Source organism: Columba livia, unplaced genomic scaffold (assembly GCF_036013475.1).
Source record: "Columba livia isolate bColLiv1 breed racing homer unplaced genomic scaffold, bColLiv1.pat.W.v2 Scaffold_291, whole genome shotgun sequence".
Classification (NCBI taxonomy): domain Eukaryota; kingdom Metazoa; phylum Chordata; class Aves; order Columbiformes; family Columbidae; genus Columba; species Columba livia.
Genome location: NW_027043328.1, coordinates 132,924 through 148,549, shown reverse-complemented (window position 1 = coordinate 148,549; position 15,626 = coordinate 132,924).

Genomic DNA, 15,626 nt, shown 5'->3' with positions numbered 1-15,626 from the left:
GTGCAGATCTTGAGGGCCGTGCTGAGGATCCCCTCTGAGCAGGGACGGCACAAAGCCTTTTCCACCTGCCTCCCTCACCTGGCCGTGGTCTCCCTGTTTGTCAGCACTGCCATGTTTGCCTACCTGAAGCCCCCCTCCATCTCCTCCCCATCCCTGGACCTGGTTTTGTCCTTTCTGTACTCAGTGGTGCCTCCAGCAGTGAACCCCCTCATCTACAGCATCAGGAACCAGGAGCTCAAGGATGCCCTGAGGAAACAGATGACTGGATTTCTTCTGAAGCTATAAACTGTCTCTAACTTCTTCTACATAAGAGTTATAGTCCAACTCATTGCAGGTTCATCCTGTGTGCAGTATTTTTTGTTTCTACTTGTGTTTGCTTATTATGAAAATATTTTAATTCCCTTTGTAATTCACTGCCTGCTTTTCTTTTCTCACTGAGTGGCTGTGTCAGTGACAAATTCGTGCTTTCTGTGTTTAAGTAAAATAAAGGGACCTTCCACCATTTTTTTTCTACTGACATCTTAACTCCAAGGCCTTTCTGGAGCTGCAGGGACAGTTCCTGTGATGGGTGGAGGGGAAACGTGTCCATCATGGCAGCCCTGCCAGGGAGCAGCAGCGCTTGCTCTTCCAGAGCTGTTCTGGTTCCACTCCCACACTCTCCTTCTCATCCCTGGTGTTGGTGCAAGGCCTGAGTGCTCTGGCAGCTTGGTCACCGTCCTGCTGTGTGTCAGTGCTGTGGGCGCAGGCAGGGACAGGCAATGGGCACTGCTGTGACAGAGCTGGCCTCACAACAGCCTTTCCAGATAGAAAGGTGATCTCCTATGTGCAGTGCATGATGGTTTATGTCTTCAAGCATATGAGTACAAAAGTGTCCCACAGATTCAGACACCAGGGTACAGCTGAACAGTGTGTGTGTGCAGGGCTGGCACACAGCAGTGTCCTCTCACAGCCAGGCTCCTGCCAGAGACCTGCAGGACCAGCAGAGCAGGGGCTGGGCTGTGCCCCTGTGCACTGGACACCCCAGGGAAGCTGCCCCAGGGCATCGTCAAGGACTGGCCCCTCACAATCACCATTTCTAGCTCTGGCCTCTCTCCCCGACTCACATAGGTTGCTCTTCCCTCCACGGAGGGACACGGAATGAGTAGCTCAGAAGTCCATGTCTGCATTGTTCTGATGAGATGTGAGCACGCACATCATGGATGTGAGATGAGATGAATCCAGGTGAACACTAACAAGATCAGCTATTCCTGGGGGTTCCATGAAGGTCTGTGGGACAGACAGTGTCTCAAGGTCACTTCACGATGGGAGTAACAGCCCATGGGAAAATACCCACTGGGATCTTCTTCCTTGAACTGAGGTCCCTGTGTCCATTCCTCATGATGTGGGACATCTCAGACGGGTGCAGAGCAGGGGGACCCACCACAGGGCTAAGGTGTCTCCCATCGTTTGGGAGTGGCAACAGGAGGCCAGACAGACACTGTGATTCCTGCCTCTGTGTAAAAGGGACAGCCTCTGTCTCTGAGCATCCCTGGATGCATAAGGATTCCTGAGACTGGCTCTGATGGACTTCTGGCATTTCTGTGTGTGACTCCAGGAACAATCCCCAGTGGCCCAGTGAGATTCATCTCAGCTGCTGGGACGACTCATTGCAAACGCTCCTGTCTGCTACATCACCCTTGCCCGTGATTCTGGATTGTGCTTTCAAAAGTGACAGCAAAATCAGAGAAATTCTGAGGTCCTTGGGGAAGGAAGATGTCAAGCCCATCTTCAAGAAGGGCCTGAAGGAGGATTTGAAGAATTAAGGGCTGGTCAGCCTACCTCTGTCCCTGGGAAGGGTAAAGTCCATGTCTTCCTGCACCAATCTCCAGGCACCTGAAGGACAAGGAAGGGATTGCTGAACCCAAATGAGTGGAAAACCCAGTGAGTCATAAGAAACGCTCTGGACCCATTCCAGAGCTTTAGACCCCCAGGAAAGAGCTCAGTGACAGTGCAGCCCAGCCAGTTGCATCTGTGTTCCTCACTGAGCAGCACAACCAGTGTGCAGTCACCCCATGGTCCTGCAGCCAACCTGCTCTGCAGAGCATCAGTGCCAGGTTGGGGCCCTGTGGGGAGCACAGGATGGGGCCAGGAGCACCAGAGCAGATCAGAGGAGGGATGGGGGAGATGAGACAGGAGCTGACCTGGGCTGGAAATTGCCTTGGAGAGAAAAATGCTGGTGTTCAGCTGCCCCAAGATAATAACCAGAGTTAACGGTGCAGGGCCAGAAGTCCTTGCTGTCCTGGTGCTTCACCAGGCCTGGGAAGTAGCTGGAGAAGGATTGGTGTCCTCCACTTGCCATCTCTTAGTGCATTTTACCTCCTAAAGGGTGTAATGGAAAGCAAGTCTGGGACCCTGTGTCCGGACCTGCACTGCAGAAAGTATTCACCCAGAAGCCACACCATTTTGCTCTGGTACCTCAGTCCTGGTGCTCATCACATGTCCTTGAGACAAACTTATGCACCCCTCTTGTCAACCTTACCCCAAAAGTCACCCCTAGACAAGGTTTCTGAGCTGGGGCTGAGCTGGAGAACTGGGGTCCAGCTGTGACCAGAGGAAGGACAAGGCCTGTCCTGGGTCCTTTAAAGGGCTGGCAGCCTCTGTGATCTCCACCAGAAAAGGCAGCGTGCAGGAAACTATGGACGATCCCCATACCCATTGGAGGCCCTTAGGAAGAGTTCCTCTCTCCAAATATCCAGCCCAGCTTGCTGCTGCATGAACAACCAGGAGAAACTGCCCCAGGACCCTCATTCCAGACCCCATCTCCTCCACCCATACAGGCAGTGCTCTTCCGCTTGTCACTGAGGTGGTTCCAGGGACCCAAGAGAGGAGGAGATGTTGGGTGGGGATATGGTGTCCTTCAGTGCTCCTCATGGTACCTCCTGCTGGGCTTTGTGCCACTGGTCACAACCCTCTGAGCCTGGATGTTCAGCCAGTTCTCAGTGGTGCTAAACAGGAACATGCCCATGAGCACATTGGGCTGCACTGGGAGGAGCGTGGCCACCCAGACAAGGGCAGTTATTGCCCATCGTGACTCAGCACTGGTGTGGTCACATCTGGAGCCGTGTGTCCCAGTGTGAGGTTCCCCATTCTGGAGGAACGGGAGGAGCTGTCGTATGGCCAGAGAAAGTCTGGGTCATGTGTGGAGATGCTGAGAGACCCAAACTTCTTTAGCCTGGTGAAGGGGAGCCTGAGGAAACATGCTGGTTTTAGTGAAACTGGGTTAATTTTCCTCATGCATTTTGAACCTGTCTCCTTCACAATTAGTACAGTCTTTTGTTTAGATTTACTATGAGAATAATGAGATAATGCTGTTTCTTCCCTGGGATAGAGTTAATTTTTCCTTTTAGCAGCTTTGCAGTGTTTGCCATTTGCTATGAGAGGAATGTCAGAACTCACTGATATCTTGGCTGTTGTCAGGGAAACCAAGGACTTCTTTGGCCATCCAGCTGTGGATGCAGATTGGCAGGAGGGGACACAGACAGGACAGCACCTGGATTGACATGCAGGCTGATCAATGAAATATTCCCTATCATTAGCGCCATGCTCAGTCTAAAGCTGCAGCCAGCTTTTAGGGCTTGTTACATCCATTACTTTGGGTTTTCCAGCTGGTTTGGTCAGTTCCATTCAGAAGTTTCATTCTGTCAGGAGTTCGATGTCCGTTCGGCCTTTTGCCGTTCTGCCATTTTGCCGTTGGCCTTTGGGCCTTTCTGCCTGTTGCCCTTTTGCTCTCTCTTGCCTGCATGGGCTGTTCAGGACCAAGGTGCTCCCTTCTGCAGGACCGGCTGCTCCGTGTGACTGGAGTTACACGGGGAATAGCACTGAGTATATTTTCTTAATTTAATTTATCTATTTCTATTTAACTTACCTTGACCATTGTCAGTGAAACCAAGGACTTCTCTGGAGTCCAGCTGCAGGTGCAAATTGGCAGGAGAGGGCACAGACAGGACAGCACCTTGATTGACATCCAGGTCAATCAAAGAGCTATTCTCTACCATTAGTGTCATGCTCAGTATAAACCTGGAGATGCCTTTTCCAGCTAGTTAGTTCAGATTTTCTGGCTACGTTGGTTGGTTCTGTTCAATCTGTTGGGAGGTCAGTGTTAGTTCAGTTTTATGACATTTTGTTGTATTTAAGTTGGCTGTTGGGCCTTTCTGCCTTTTACATTTTTGCTTTCTCTTGCTGGGATCAGCTGTTTAGGACCGAGGTGCTCCCTTCTTTTGGGTTAGCTGTTCCACATGACTGGAGATCTGTGGGGGATTGCACTGAGTATCATTTATTTTATGTATATTTTAGTATCTGTATACTAGTAGTAGCAGTATTTTATAATTACTTTTATTGTCTTATGAATTTTATTTTCTAAGCCCACAAGTTATTCTCTTCCCTTTCAGTTCTCTCCCTTGTCCCACTTTGGGGATTAGGGGCAGGATGTGAGCAGCTATCAGGGTCTTAGTTGGTGGCTGTGGTAACACCATGACAAGAAAGGGCAGTAGTAGCTTCAGAAATCTTGAAAATCAATTTCCAAGATGGTGGCAGTTTTGTTTTTTTGATTTTTTTTTTTTTTTTTTTTTTTTTTTTTTGGTGGAGGAAAACAGCATGAGAAAGGAAAACCATCAGAAACTGCAGCTCTGGAGGTCCAGAGTGGATCCAGAAATGTCATTCTGAGCACAGTGCTGTGGTCATTCAGAGGGACTCTGGATCAGCCATGACTTTGTGTTTCCAGGAACAGCTGGTGAGGATGGAGAGACAGCAGCACAGGTGGGGACACACTGGGGTGAGAACAGGGTGGGGAAACAGCGACAGGCCTGGGACAGTGTAGGATGGACTGTGGTGGACATGACCAAGGGTGAGGCTGGATGTCCCTGAAAGAGCCAAGGTCTTTGTCCCCTTGGTTATGGCTGATGCCTCTGCCATGAGGCCTAAGAAAAGACACAGTCGTTATGGCCATGGGGCTTCTTTGCCTCCTTGCACCCCCTCAGGGAGACAGGGAGGTATGACACCATTGTACTGCACTGGACATCGCGCTCCCCACATCCCCAGGAAGAGCCCTGAGCCACACGTGAGGGACAGGATCTCCCTTCCCAGGGGCAGGGGCTCAAGGCTTGACCATTGTTCTTCATCAGACAAACCAAGGGCTTTCTCAGCATCAGAGCTGCTGCACTTTGTCTTTGCCTGATGCAATCACTGCCTCCAATTCTCTGCTCTAACGAGTCCCTGGGGAGGCTTTGTCAGTAACAGCCCTCAGTGGGGCCCATTAATGCTTCAAGGTACTTTGGAGTTTGTTCTGGCTTGGACTTCTTGAGCAGATTCTTCAGCCTGTCCTTGGTATCTGAGGTTCATGGACTCAGCACCAAATACGCCATGGGGCTCATTAAAACACAGAAAGACATAACTAGCAATGCTTCTTTCTTTAATTTCATTCAAATCTTCCAGACTTGTAGAACTAACTGTAGAGGTTTCAATGGGACACTTGCTGATGAAGGTTTCAAAGAAGATTTAATGAAGGAGGTTTATTATTTCAAGGTTGTTTTCTGTCATTTTTCAGTGTATAGAAGAAGTGACAGCAGCATTCTACACTGGACATGGATCCTGAGGGTCTCCTGAAGACATTTGGACAGGCAGGAGAACAGTCCTTGAGGTTGGACACTGTATGGACAACCTGGCTCCTCACCCCCACCTGCCGGTTCCCTCATTGGCCACCACAGATTGCATCACTTTTCCTACATCAGTTTAATAAACAGCAAAACACTTTCCTCAGCTGTGTGTGTAAGCTGGATCTGATGAGGTCCAGCATCCACAAGGGACACCCACACAAGAACTGGTTTAGACAGAGAGATAGGAGAGGATAGAAATAAACACAATGAACGTGTTGACTGCCATGTTAATTAGAGCTCTGAAGAATGGGGCAAGTTTGTAACTCCCTGAAGCTCAAAGCAGAAACCAGACAGTTGAGAGGCAACTGAATGACCAAAGAGCAAGTGGAGGAGAAACCTGAGAGCACTGGGAAGGGCAAACGTCCAGACAGTGCTGGAAAGTTGTCCTTGGACAGGGACATTTAATCAGGAGAGGTGGGAACTCCTGAATGACGAGGGAGATGAAATAATAGAGTGTAGGTAATAGAAGTACAGGGGAAGACCAGTATTTCTTCTCCAATCCTTAGTACACTTCCAGACAGACATCAGTCATCAGCTGTCTCACCATAAACAGCCAGGGCCATTTTAGGGCCCCAGTGTACCTGAGGTGCTGGCCTGGGATTGGCATCTCTCACACAGGACCTGGGGAGACCAGAGCACCTTGCAGTGCAGGTGGAGCCTGGGCAGGGGTTCCCGGGGCATCTACACTGGCACCAGGTGTTTGTGTCCCTGGAGCTGAAGACATTTGTGTCCTAAACCCATGCCCAGTTCTGGAGAACTCTTTCCTTTCCAAAGAAAAGAGACTCCCCTACAAAGACTTAAAAACGAATAAATAAATAAATAAATAAATAAATAAATAAACAAACAAGCAAATAAATAAATAAATAAATCAGTAAGTAAATAACTAACTAAATAAATAAGTAAATAAATAAGTATGTAAATAAGTAAATAAGTAAATAAATACTTAAATACTTAAATACATAAATACTTAAATATATAAATAAATACATAAATACATACATTAATAAATAGAAATAAAGAAAGAAAGAAAGAAAAAGAAAGAAACAAAGAAACAAAGAAACAAACCAAGAAACAAAGAAAGAAACAAAGAAACAAAGAAACAAAGAAACAAAGAAACAAAGAAACAAAGAAACAAACAAAGAAAAAGAAGGTTGACACGCTCCTTTGCTTTGGATCTTTGTCTTCAGTTCTTCTTATTTTAATATCCATTGACATCAACTGACATCTGATGGGCCTGCAGGCATGAAGCCAAGATCATGTTGTGTCTTGCACAGCGCCCCATGCCCTCTGAACCTTCCCTGCCCAGGACTCCTCACACGCTGCCCAGAGCGAGTCACACTGAGGTGTTGGCTGGTTCACGGGCTGAGATGTTGGTTTAGATGGTCACCTACAGCACAGGTGGATCCTGCCCCATCATCACCTGCTCTGCTCCAGTCTGAAACAGAGCCCAACATCACAATGGGATCATGAGAGAACTGAGGTTGAAGGGACCTCAGGAGTCTGCAGTCCAACCTGTCACCAACTGGGCCACACCAAGGTGTTCAAGCCTTGATTCAATCAGAGCTTTAGCAGGACTAGAGAAGTGATCATCCCTTTGTACTGGGCACTGGTGAGGCTGCACCTTGAATCCTGGGGTCTGTTTTAGGCCCCTCATGGCAAGGAAGACATTGAGGTGCTGGAGAGAGTTCAGAGGAGGGTGACAAGGCTGGTGAAGGGTCTGGAGCACCAGTCTGACGAGGAGCGGTTGAGGGAGCTGGGGCTGTTCAGCCTTGAGAACAGGAGGCTGAGGAGAGACCTTATTACTCTCTACAGCTGCCTGAAAGGAGGTTTTATCATGGAGGGTGTTGGTCTCTTCTCCCAAGTAGCAAGTGATAGGACAAGAGGAAATGGCCTCAAGTTGCACATGGAGAGGTTTAGATTGGATATGAGGAATAAATTCTTCACGGAAACCACCAGTGATGTTCCTTAGGACTCAGTCCTAGGGCCAGGTCTGTCCAATATTTTTATCAATAATCTGGATGCAGGAATTTAATGCACAATTAGCAAATTTTCTGATAATACCATCCTCGGAGGTGCTGATGACTATCCTGAGGGACAAGGAGCCTTGCAGAGCGATCTAGATAGATTGGAGCATTAGGCAATGATCAACGGCATAAAATCTAACAAGTCCACATGCCGGATTCTGCACCTGGGATAAAGTAATGCCAAGCACAAGTCTAAATGGGGAGAGGATTGGCTGGAGAGCAGCCCTGCAGAAAGGAGCCTTGGGGCGCTGGTTGACAGGAGGCTCAACAAGAGTCAGCAGTGTGTGCCCTGGCAGCCAAGAGTGCAAATCCCATCCTGGGGTACATCAGACAGAGCAGAACCAACCGCTCAAAGGAGGTGATTATCCTGCTGTATTCAGAGTTGCTGTGGCCTCACCTTGAGTGCTGTGTGCAGTTCTGGGCCCCACGATTGGACAAGGATGTTGAAGTATTCCAATGTGTCCAGAGAGCAACAAAGCTGGTGACCGACTGGAAGGCATGTCCTCTGAGGAGTGGCTGAGCAATCTGGATTTCTCTAGTTTGGAGAGAAGAGCCCTGGTAGCTGTCCCCTCTCTGCACCAGAGCTGATGTCCATGAGGCCCCACAGCGAGGAGGACCAGGCTCACAAAGCCTTTTCTGAGGGGATAACAGGATGGTTTCAACCACTGCAGCGTGGAGAAAATCCCCAGTGTGACCAGAGCCATAGGCTGCGCTGGACAGTGCCAACAGACCGCCATGGAAATAAGACTCGCTTTGAATCCATTCCCAAAGCACAGCCAGGCAATGATGACTCTTCCCAAATGAGCAAAAAGAGTCCATTGCTGCTACTGCAGTCATGTTTCCTTTTCTACCCAAACCAAGATCCACAGTTGGCCATCTGTACAGGGGATGCAAAATGCACTTCAGCCGCAGGGTAAACCTTCCACACCTCCTGTGTGACTTGCACCTTTCTCAGAGTTATTTGCCTACCTTGATTGGTGGGAAGAGGTTCAGAACTTCTGGAAAGCCTTTAAGAGATACTCTTTTGAGTACTGAAAGAGTAAGGAAGCTACTGCCATTTTGGACATTTGCGTCAAAACTCATACACACATGGGATAGTGTGTGGTGTGTGACATGGATTTCTTTTTCTCCTTGTTCTCCTGTTTATTAATGCCGAGATCTTCGCGTTGGAAAAAACATACCTAAAGAAAAGAATCTGAGAACAAAAGTCCTGATCAGAGAGAAGGTCCATCTGGGCCAAGACTCAGTCTCCAAAGCTGCCAGCCATCCGTGTCTACAGGGTCTTGGGGTGCTCAAAGGCCTCAGTGGCTGGGACCGGCCTCCCTGGGGACCATCTCCTGCAGGGGCCCAGGGGCCGTGTCTCAGCTCAGCCTGGGACCTCTGGTGCCTGCCTGAGCCATGTTGTAGGTGTGTGTGCCTGTCTCTGCCCCATCTCCTGGACGGGCCTGGGCCCTGCCCTGCAGAGAGCGGCTCTCCTGGATGGAGTCCTCAGGCCTGGCTCAGAGCTCATCGTGCTCCAGGCACAGCTACTGAGCACAACCATGCTGTGCTGTGCTGTGCTGTGCTGCTCTATTCTGTACGCTCACAAGGAGTCCAATAAAGATGTGACTGTTCGACTGAAATGCCAGAGAGGTTTTAGATCCAAAAACAGTTTCAGGGACACATACACAAAGGATACAACTGGAAACAGATTTTTAAAATTATTTTTTAATATTTATATTTATTTAATTAAAATTACAAATGTTAATAGAAGAAGGAGAAGGAGGAGAGCTGGCTCCTGCTGCAAACTTGCCCTGGGAGAAAGAACCCGAGAAAGCCAGGGCACGAGTGGTGCCTTGGAGGGCAAGAGCAGTGGGCATGAACCGAGCCAAAAGGGCCCAGAGGAGCTCTGACAGGTGGTCATGCTCAATGCTGCAGAGGAAGGCAAAAAAACCCCGGGGACCAGGGCCAGTCTGCCCCGGGGGAAAATTCCTTCCTGACCCCAACACTGGCGATCGGCTGTTCCCTGAGCATTTGAGCAAGACCTGGCTCCTCGGCCCACAGGCTGGTCATGCCTCCCAGGAGACCACAGAATAATAGGAGGATAGGATGATGATCTCTTCTTCTCTCCCTTCCCCTTCCCCTTCCCCTTCCCCTTCCCCTTCCCCTTCCCTTCTCCCTCCCCCTCCCCCTTCCCCTTCCCCTTCCCCTTCCCCTTCCCCTTCCCCTTCCCTTCCCTTCCCTTCCCTTCCCTTCCCTTCCCTTCCCTTCCCTTCCCTTCCCTTCCCTCCCCCTCCCCCTCCCCCTCCCCCTCCACCTTCACCTTCACCTTCACCTTCCCCTTCCCCTTCCCCTTCACCTTCCCCCTCCCCTTCCCCTTCCCAATCCCCTTCCCCTTCCCAATCCCCTTCCCCTTCCCAATCCCCTCCCCTCCAATCCCTTCCCTTCCCTTCCCTTCCCTTCCCTTCCCTTCCCTTCCCTTCCCTTCCCTTCCCTTCCCTTCCCTCCCTTCCCCTTCCCCTTCCCCTTCCCCTTCCCCTTCCCCTCTCCTCTCCTCTCCTCTCCTCTCCTCTCCTCTCCTCTCCTCTCCTCTCCTCTCCTCTCCTCTCCTCTCCTCTCCTCTCCTCTCCTCTCCGCTTCTCCACTCTGCTTCCCTCTCCTTCTTTTCCTTCTCCCTCCTTTCACTAGCAGTACATGCTAAAGAAATTGCTGACAAACACTAATAACCTTGCCCTGCTTACCCATTCGCTCCATCACCTTGTGCCACCCACGCATCTACCTTCTGGTGGCCGGGAGAGCACCGCGCCCCCTTCAAACCACTCTGCATTCCACTTCCTACGGCTGCTGACCCTAGCTCCCCACTCCATCAGGACGGTGAGCTCTGCAGTGCTCCTCAAGAAGGCATTCCCTTCATTTTGCTACTGCTATCCAGCTGAAAAGGATGATCATCCATCAGATGAACCTGGAAGGTTGCCCTGCTGGGAGATGGCCTTGCAGCAGAGAAACTCCAGCTGCCTCGTCCAGCTCTTCCTCCTTCAGCCCCTGTCAAGGGATTCCACCGGCTCCTCAAGGACTTCCTCTCCGATGTCTTCAGGCTGCCTCCAGGCCAGCTCTGGCAGCAGACACGGGACGCTGCTCCCTTTTATACTGTCCCGGGGCATTGTGACATCAGCATTGCCCCGTGGTCGCATTGTGACACGGAGGTGACATGGGCCCCCGGTGTCCCACCCCACCCACTGCCCATGTACCCAGCACTCCTTGGAGGAAGGACTTTGGGGTGCTGCTGGCCCCCAGGCTGTCCTTGTGCCCAGGAGGCCCAGGGCGCTGTCCCTGCTCTTGGTGGTGAGATGAAGGCTGGTCTGGCAAACATCACCCTCTGTGTTCCCAGGTGATGGACACTGCTCATGTGCCTCTGCAGAGAGTGGCAGGAGCTGGATCCCCTTCTCGGGACAGACTCCTTCCAGGAGAGACACAGACACAGGGGGAACTCATCAGGGCTTTACAGCATTTCACTTGGCATCAGTTTTGACATATTGGGTGCCGTCCTGTGACTGCCCTTTCTGCACAAATTATCATAAAAACACAACCAGTTAAAGCAACAGCACTCGACATAAAACCCACCCTAAAACACAAAACACTCACACTGACCACAGGAAAAGCCTTGAAAATCAGTTCAGAAAAATCCACCAGGTCCCAGGGGTCAGGGCTCAGCCATTCTGGTGATGAACAAGCATCAAGGGCTGACATGGCATCGGAGCCACCTCCACATGGCCCTCACCACCTGGAACCAGTGTCTCCAAGTCTTTCCTTCAGCAGCCTCCAGGGACAGGGACCTGCACTGGTTGTTTCCTTCACAGCTGTGTCAGTGATGGCCCTTCATGGGGTCCAAACACCCTCAGAAACTTGGGGTTTGCTTCTGCCTTTCATTTCATTAGAGGTTTGTTCATTCTCTCAGTAGCTGCAGTTCAGGATCATGGCAGCAGAGGGCTCATTAACATCTAAAATGCTCTTACAAGCCAAGGCTCTGTGCATCATTATCCTAAAGGCTTCAAGTCTGGTGTGGATGATTACGGACATTTCAAGTGACCCATCTCCTGTTCTGTAACGGTGTCTGAGTTTGCTCAGGTCACCCCTGACTTGAGCCCCATCCACTGCTGGGTGTTCTCCAGACTCCTGCCTTCAGGAACAAAGTCCCTGGAGACCTTGCTGGCAAAGATGGAGGCAAAGAAGCCATGAAGAACCTCAGTCCTGTCTGATTCTACTCTTATGAACTTCAGCAGCAGGTCTATTTAACCCTGGTCTATTCTTTTTTGGTAAGGAAGCTGTATCAGCTCATCTTGCTGCCCTCAGCCTCCCCTGCAGGTATCAAGTCCAGGGCAGCTTTGGCATCATCCCCACATCCATGGACAAGGTTTCTAAATTCCTCCTTTGCAGCTCCCCCTGCTTCCACCTCCTGTGTGCTGCCTTTTTGCCCTTCAGCTCCATCAGTTCAGAGGGGCAGCCTCACAAGATAAATGCTTTTGTTCATGGGTATTTGGAGAGATCATTCTTGTGCTTGGAGCAGCCTGTCCTGTAAGGTGATCAGATTTCCTGAGCTCCTTCAGCCTTCAGATCTACTTCCATGGCACCACTTTGCCCACCATCCCCCATTATGTCCAAGTCTTCTCCTCTGGAGCCCACCAGCCTGTGCTCTGCTGCTGGCCTTCCTCCCTCCCCTCTGGTGCCTGGGACCCCTCTGTGTCCTGCTCATGACAGCCAAGGTGGACACTGATGTTCACATCCCTCACCAGGGTTTCCTTGTTTCCCAGTTCCAGATCCAGTTGAGCATCACCCTTGTTGGCCCATCAGGCAGACATGTTAAGCAGTTGGCCCAATATCCTTTGGACTGTTGGCAGCTGCAGCTTTGCCTGGCCAGTGAATGTCAGAGCAATTACAGTTCCCCACAGGAACGTACTCATTGACTGGTGAGTTGCTCGAGTTGCCAACAGATGATCCATTTCTTCTCCATGATCAAGTAATTTGTGGCACACAACATGTTGTCAACCTGTACTGGGCTTACATGGCAAAGTCTTGGAACTGGGGGTGAGTGTGGCTGTGCTACAGTTGTCACCTCTCTGAGAAGACAACAGGAGTTTGACCAACGTCAGACAGAGCCGATTTCAGCTGTTCCAAGATGGACCCACTTCTTGCCAAATCTGAGCCACTCACTGATGTTGGCAGCACCTCTGGGATATTGTATATGAGAAAGGGTAAAAAACGCTGCACAACAGCAGGTGGGCGAGAGGAGGGAGGAAATGGGAGAGAAAAGCTCTGCAGACACCAAGGTCATATCCCATAGGACCCAAGCAGGTCCCTCAGCAGGCCAAAGCTTGCTCTCCTGAAATCCTGCTCTTGGCCTTGTTCTCATCTCCCAGGAGCCTCAGCTCCACTTTCCATCCCTGACTGTTCCATCCTGACCAACTCTTTCTGGTTTGTAAGTGTGAAGTCCCACAGGGCACCTCACCCAACGACTCCTCAGTCACCCGTGTCAGGAAATGTTGTCAATGAGCTCCAAACCCTCCTTGTCCCCAGCCAGGAACCTGGGAGGTGTGGGACCATAGTCCTGCCCTTGGCCTTGCACAGCCCCACATCACACTGTCCCAGGAAGGGCCCTGGGCAATGTGGGAGGGACAGGATCTGCGTTCCCAGGGCTGGGGGTCAGATCTTGGCCCTTTGGTTAATGAAACACATCCAGGTTTACTCAGCATCAGAGAGACCTTTACTTTGCTTTTCCTGACCTGTCATCTCTGCCTCCAGTTTTCTTCTCTAACCAAACCAGAGTATTGTTTCTCAGTAGTCTCCCTCAGTGTGACCCATAAACCTTACAATAAACTTTGGAGTTTGAATCTGACTTTGACTTCTTGAGAGGTTTCATCAGCTTCCTCCAGGGTCTGAGGCCCATGGACTCAGCACCAAACCCACCAGAGGGGTCATTAAAGCGCCTTGGGCTGCTCCTGTGCTGCTGAGCTGGGCTGGGCTCCTGGGACACAGGGAGCTCATGGCAGCGGCAGCGCTGCAGAGAGACAGCTCTGCCCAGGAGCAGCTCCTCTGCACACGCAGCAGGGCTGAGGGCTCTGCCTGCAGCACCGAGGACACAGGAGCCAGGCACAGAGAGGAAAACGCAGTCTCGGGTGGAGGATGCTGAGAGTTCACTGGAAATAAAATCCTCTCAGATATGAAGCCTGTGGCTACAGGGCATTGCATCTGCAAATCATGGTAGGATCTCAGAAAGCTGTCACATTGCAGAGCCTGCGAGAGATGTAAGTACAGCTCTCAGAGGTTCTCTGATCAGAGGGGAGGATGTGCTGCAGAGCAGGGATTGCCTTCTGCACTGTCAGAGTGACAAGACGTGAATGCTGCGTTCTCCCCAGGGTGGCTGTGGGGTGTAAATGTAAATGTGCAGGCAGGGGTGCCCAGGGCTGTCCTGCAGAGCAGGGTCCCTGCACCCCAGGGCTGTGCCGGGCAGGGACTCTGCCGCCTGCCAGGGTCAGCGCTCAGCCTGCCCGGGAGATCCCAGCAACACTGAGGGGAGAAGATGTGGTGGAGGAGCAAACCCTATTGGGCAAGAAAGGTGCCTCTGCTGTGAAGAGGGTGCTGTGTGGGTCAGGGTTGCTCACACATCCAGATCACCCCCCAGCATTTTTCCAAGGGCATGCCTCAAGGAGAAGATCAATGCAAGGATTGCCAGACAGATAAGGAGCTTTCCTGAGCCTGTCTTTTCAGTTTCCTCTCCCAAGGGGTGGGGGGTGCAGGAAAGGATAAAATGAAAAGGAGCTCTCATGCTTAAACAAGTCACTGAGACTCCTGAACTGCAACTGTGAGTGATCAGTACATCTGCCAGAAGGCTCATGACATCCCTTCCCCACCCCTCTGCCTGTGCACAGCACCTGCATCACCTTGGCTGGACCCGTCAGCCTTAGTCTGACCTGTCCTGTTTTCCAGCCTGCAAACAGGAAGATGCCCCCAGGCAGTGCCCTGTGAACAGGCAGGATCTGTAGGGCCAGGGGGAGGGCACGGAGGGTGGGATGGTCTGTGAGCACTGACAGGGAAGAGACATGGACAGGGAAACACCTCCCAGGGGAGAATCTCCAGGCAGCAGGGAAATGATCAGAAATGAGAGGAAACCAAACCCGGAATGGTTATGGGAGGGAGAAGAGAGAAAAGTGCCTGTGATCCCCTGCAGTGCAGATCCCTCCTGTGAGCAGCCCCCTGGCCTCCTGTCCCACCCAGCAAAGCCTCTGCCCTCAGGGCCGGGGGCTCCAAGGCATGAAGCAGCTCCTGTGCAGCCAGAGCTCCAGTTCCTCTGCAGAGCACAGGGGCTGAGAGCAGCTGCCCGGCAGTGTTGGTGTCTGGGAGGTGCTGCACAGCTGGGGAAGGGTGACGCTGTCTGAGTGCCCGGCTGCCTCTGCCCTGGCCTCTCTCACACCCACCCTCACCGCATTCTCCTTCTTGCTGCCCTGCTCTGGGTCACTGCTGTTGGGATCTTGTTCTTGCTGTCAGGCTCTCTGGGGATGGCAGTTTCAGCTGCAGAGTCACAGCCTGAGCTTGTGGGTCCTTTCCTGCAGGTGTGTCCATGGGCACACGTGTCCCAGCTTTGCTCTGACCTGTGGGCTGTGGGCAATGCAGTCTGTGGGGCTGGGGAATGAGCTGAGTCTCCCTCAAACAAATGCCATCATCAGGACACTTGGATATCTCCCTGGGGTTTCCTTCCAAGCTGTGAGCTTCCCTCCACAATGCAAACCTTTCCTACAGCATCTGTGTGTATCTGAAAGCTCCACAGAAAAGCAAAGATTCTACAACAGATAAAATGCTTTTTGGTTTGGGAAATGAGCTGTGTGTGTCCTGGGCTAAACGTTGGGTGCTGAGACCTTAGGAAAGGGTGAGACCTGTCATG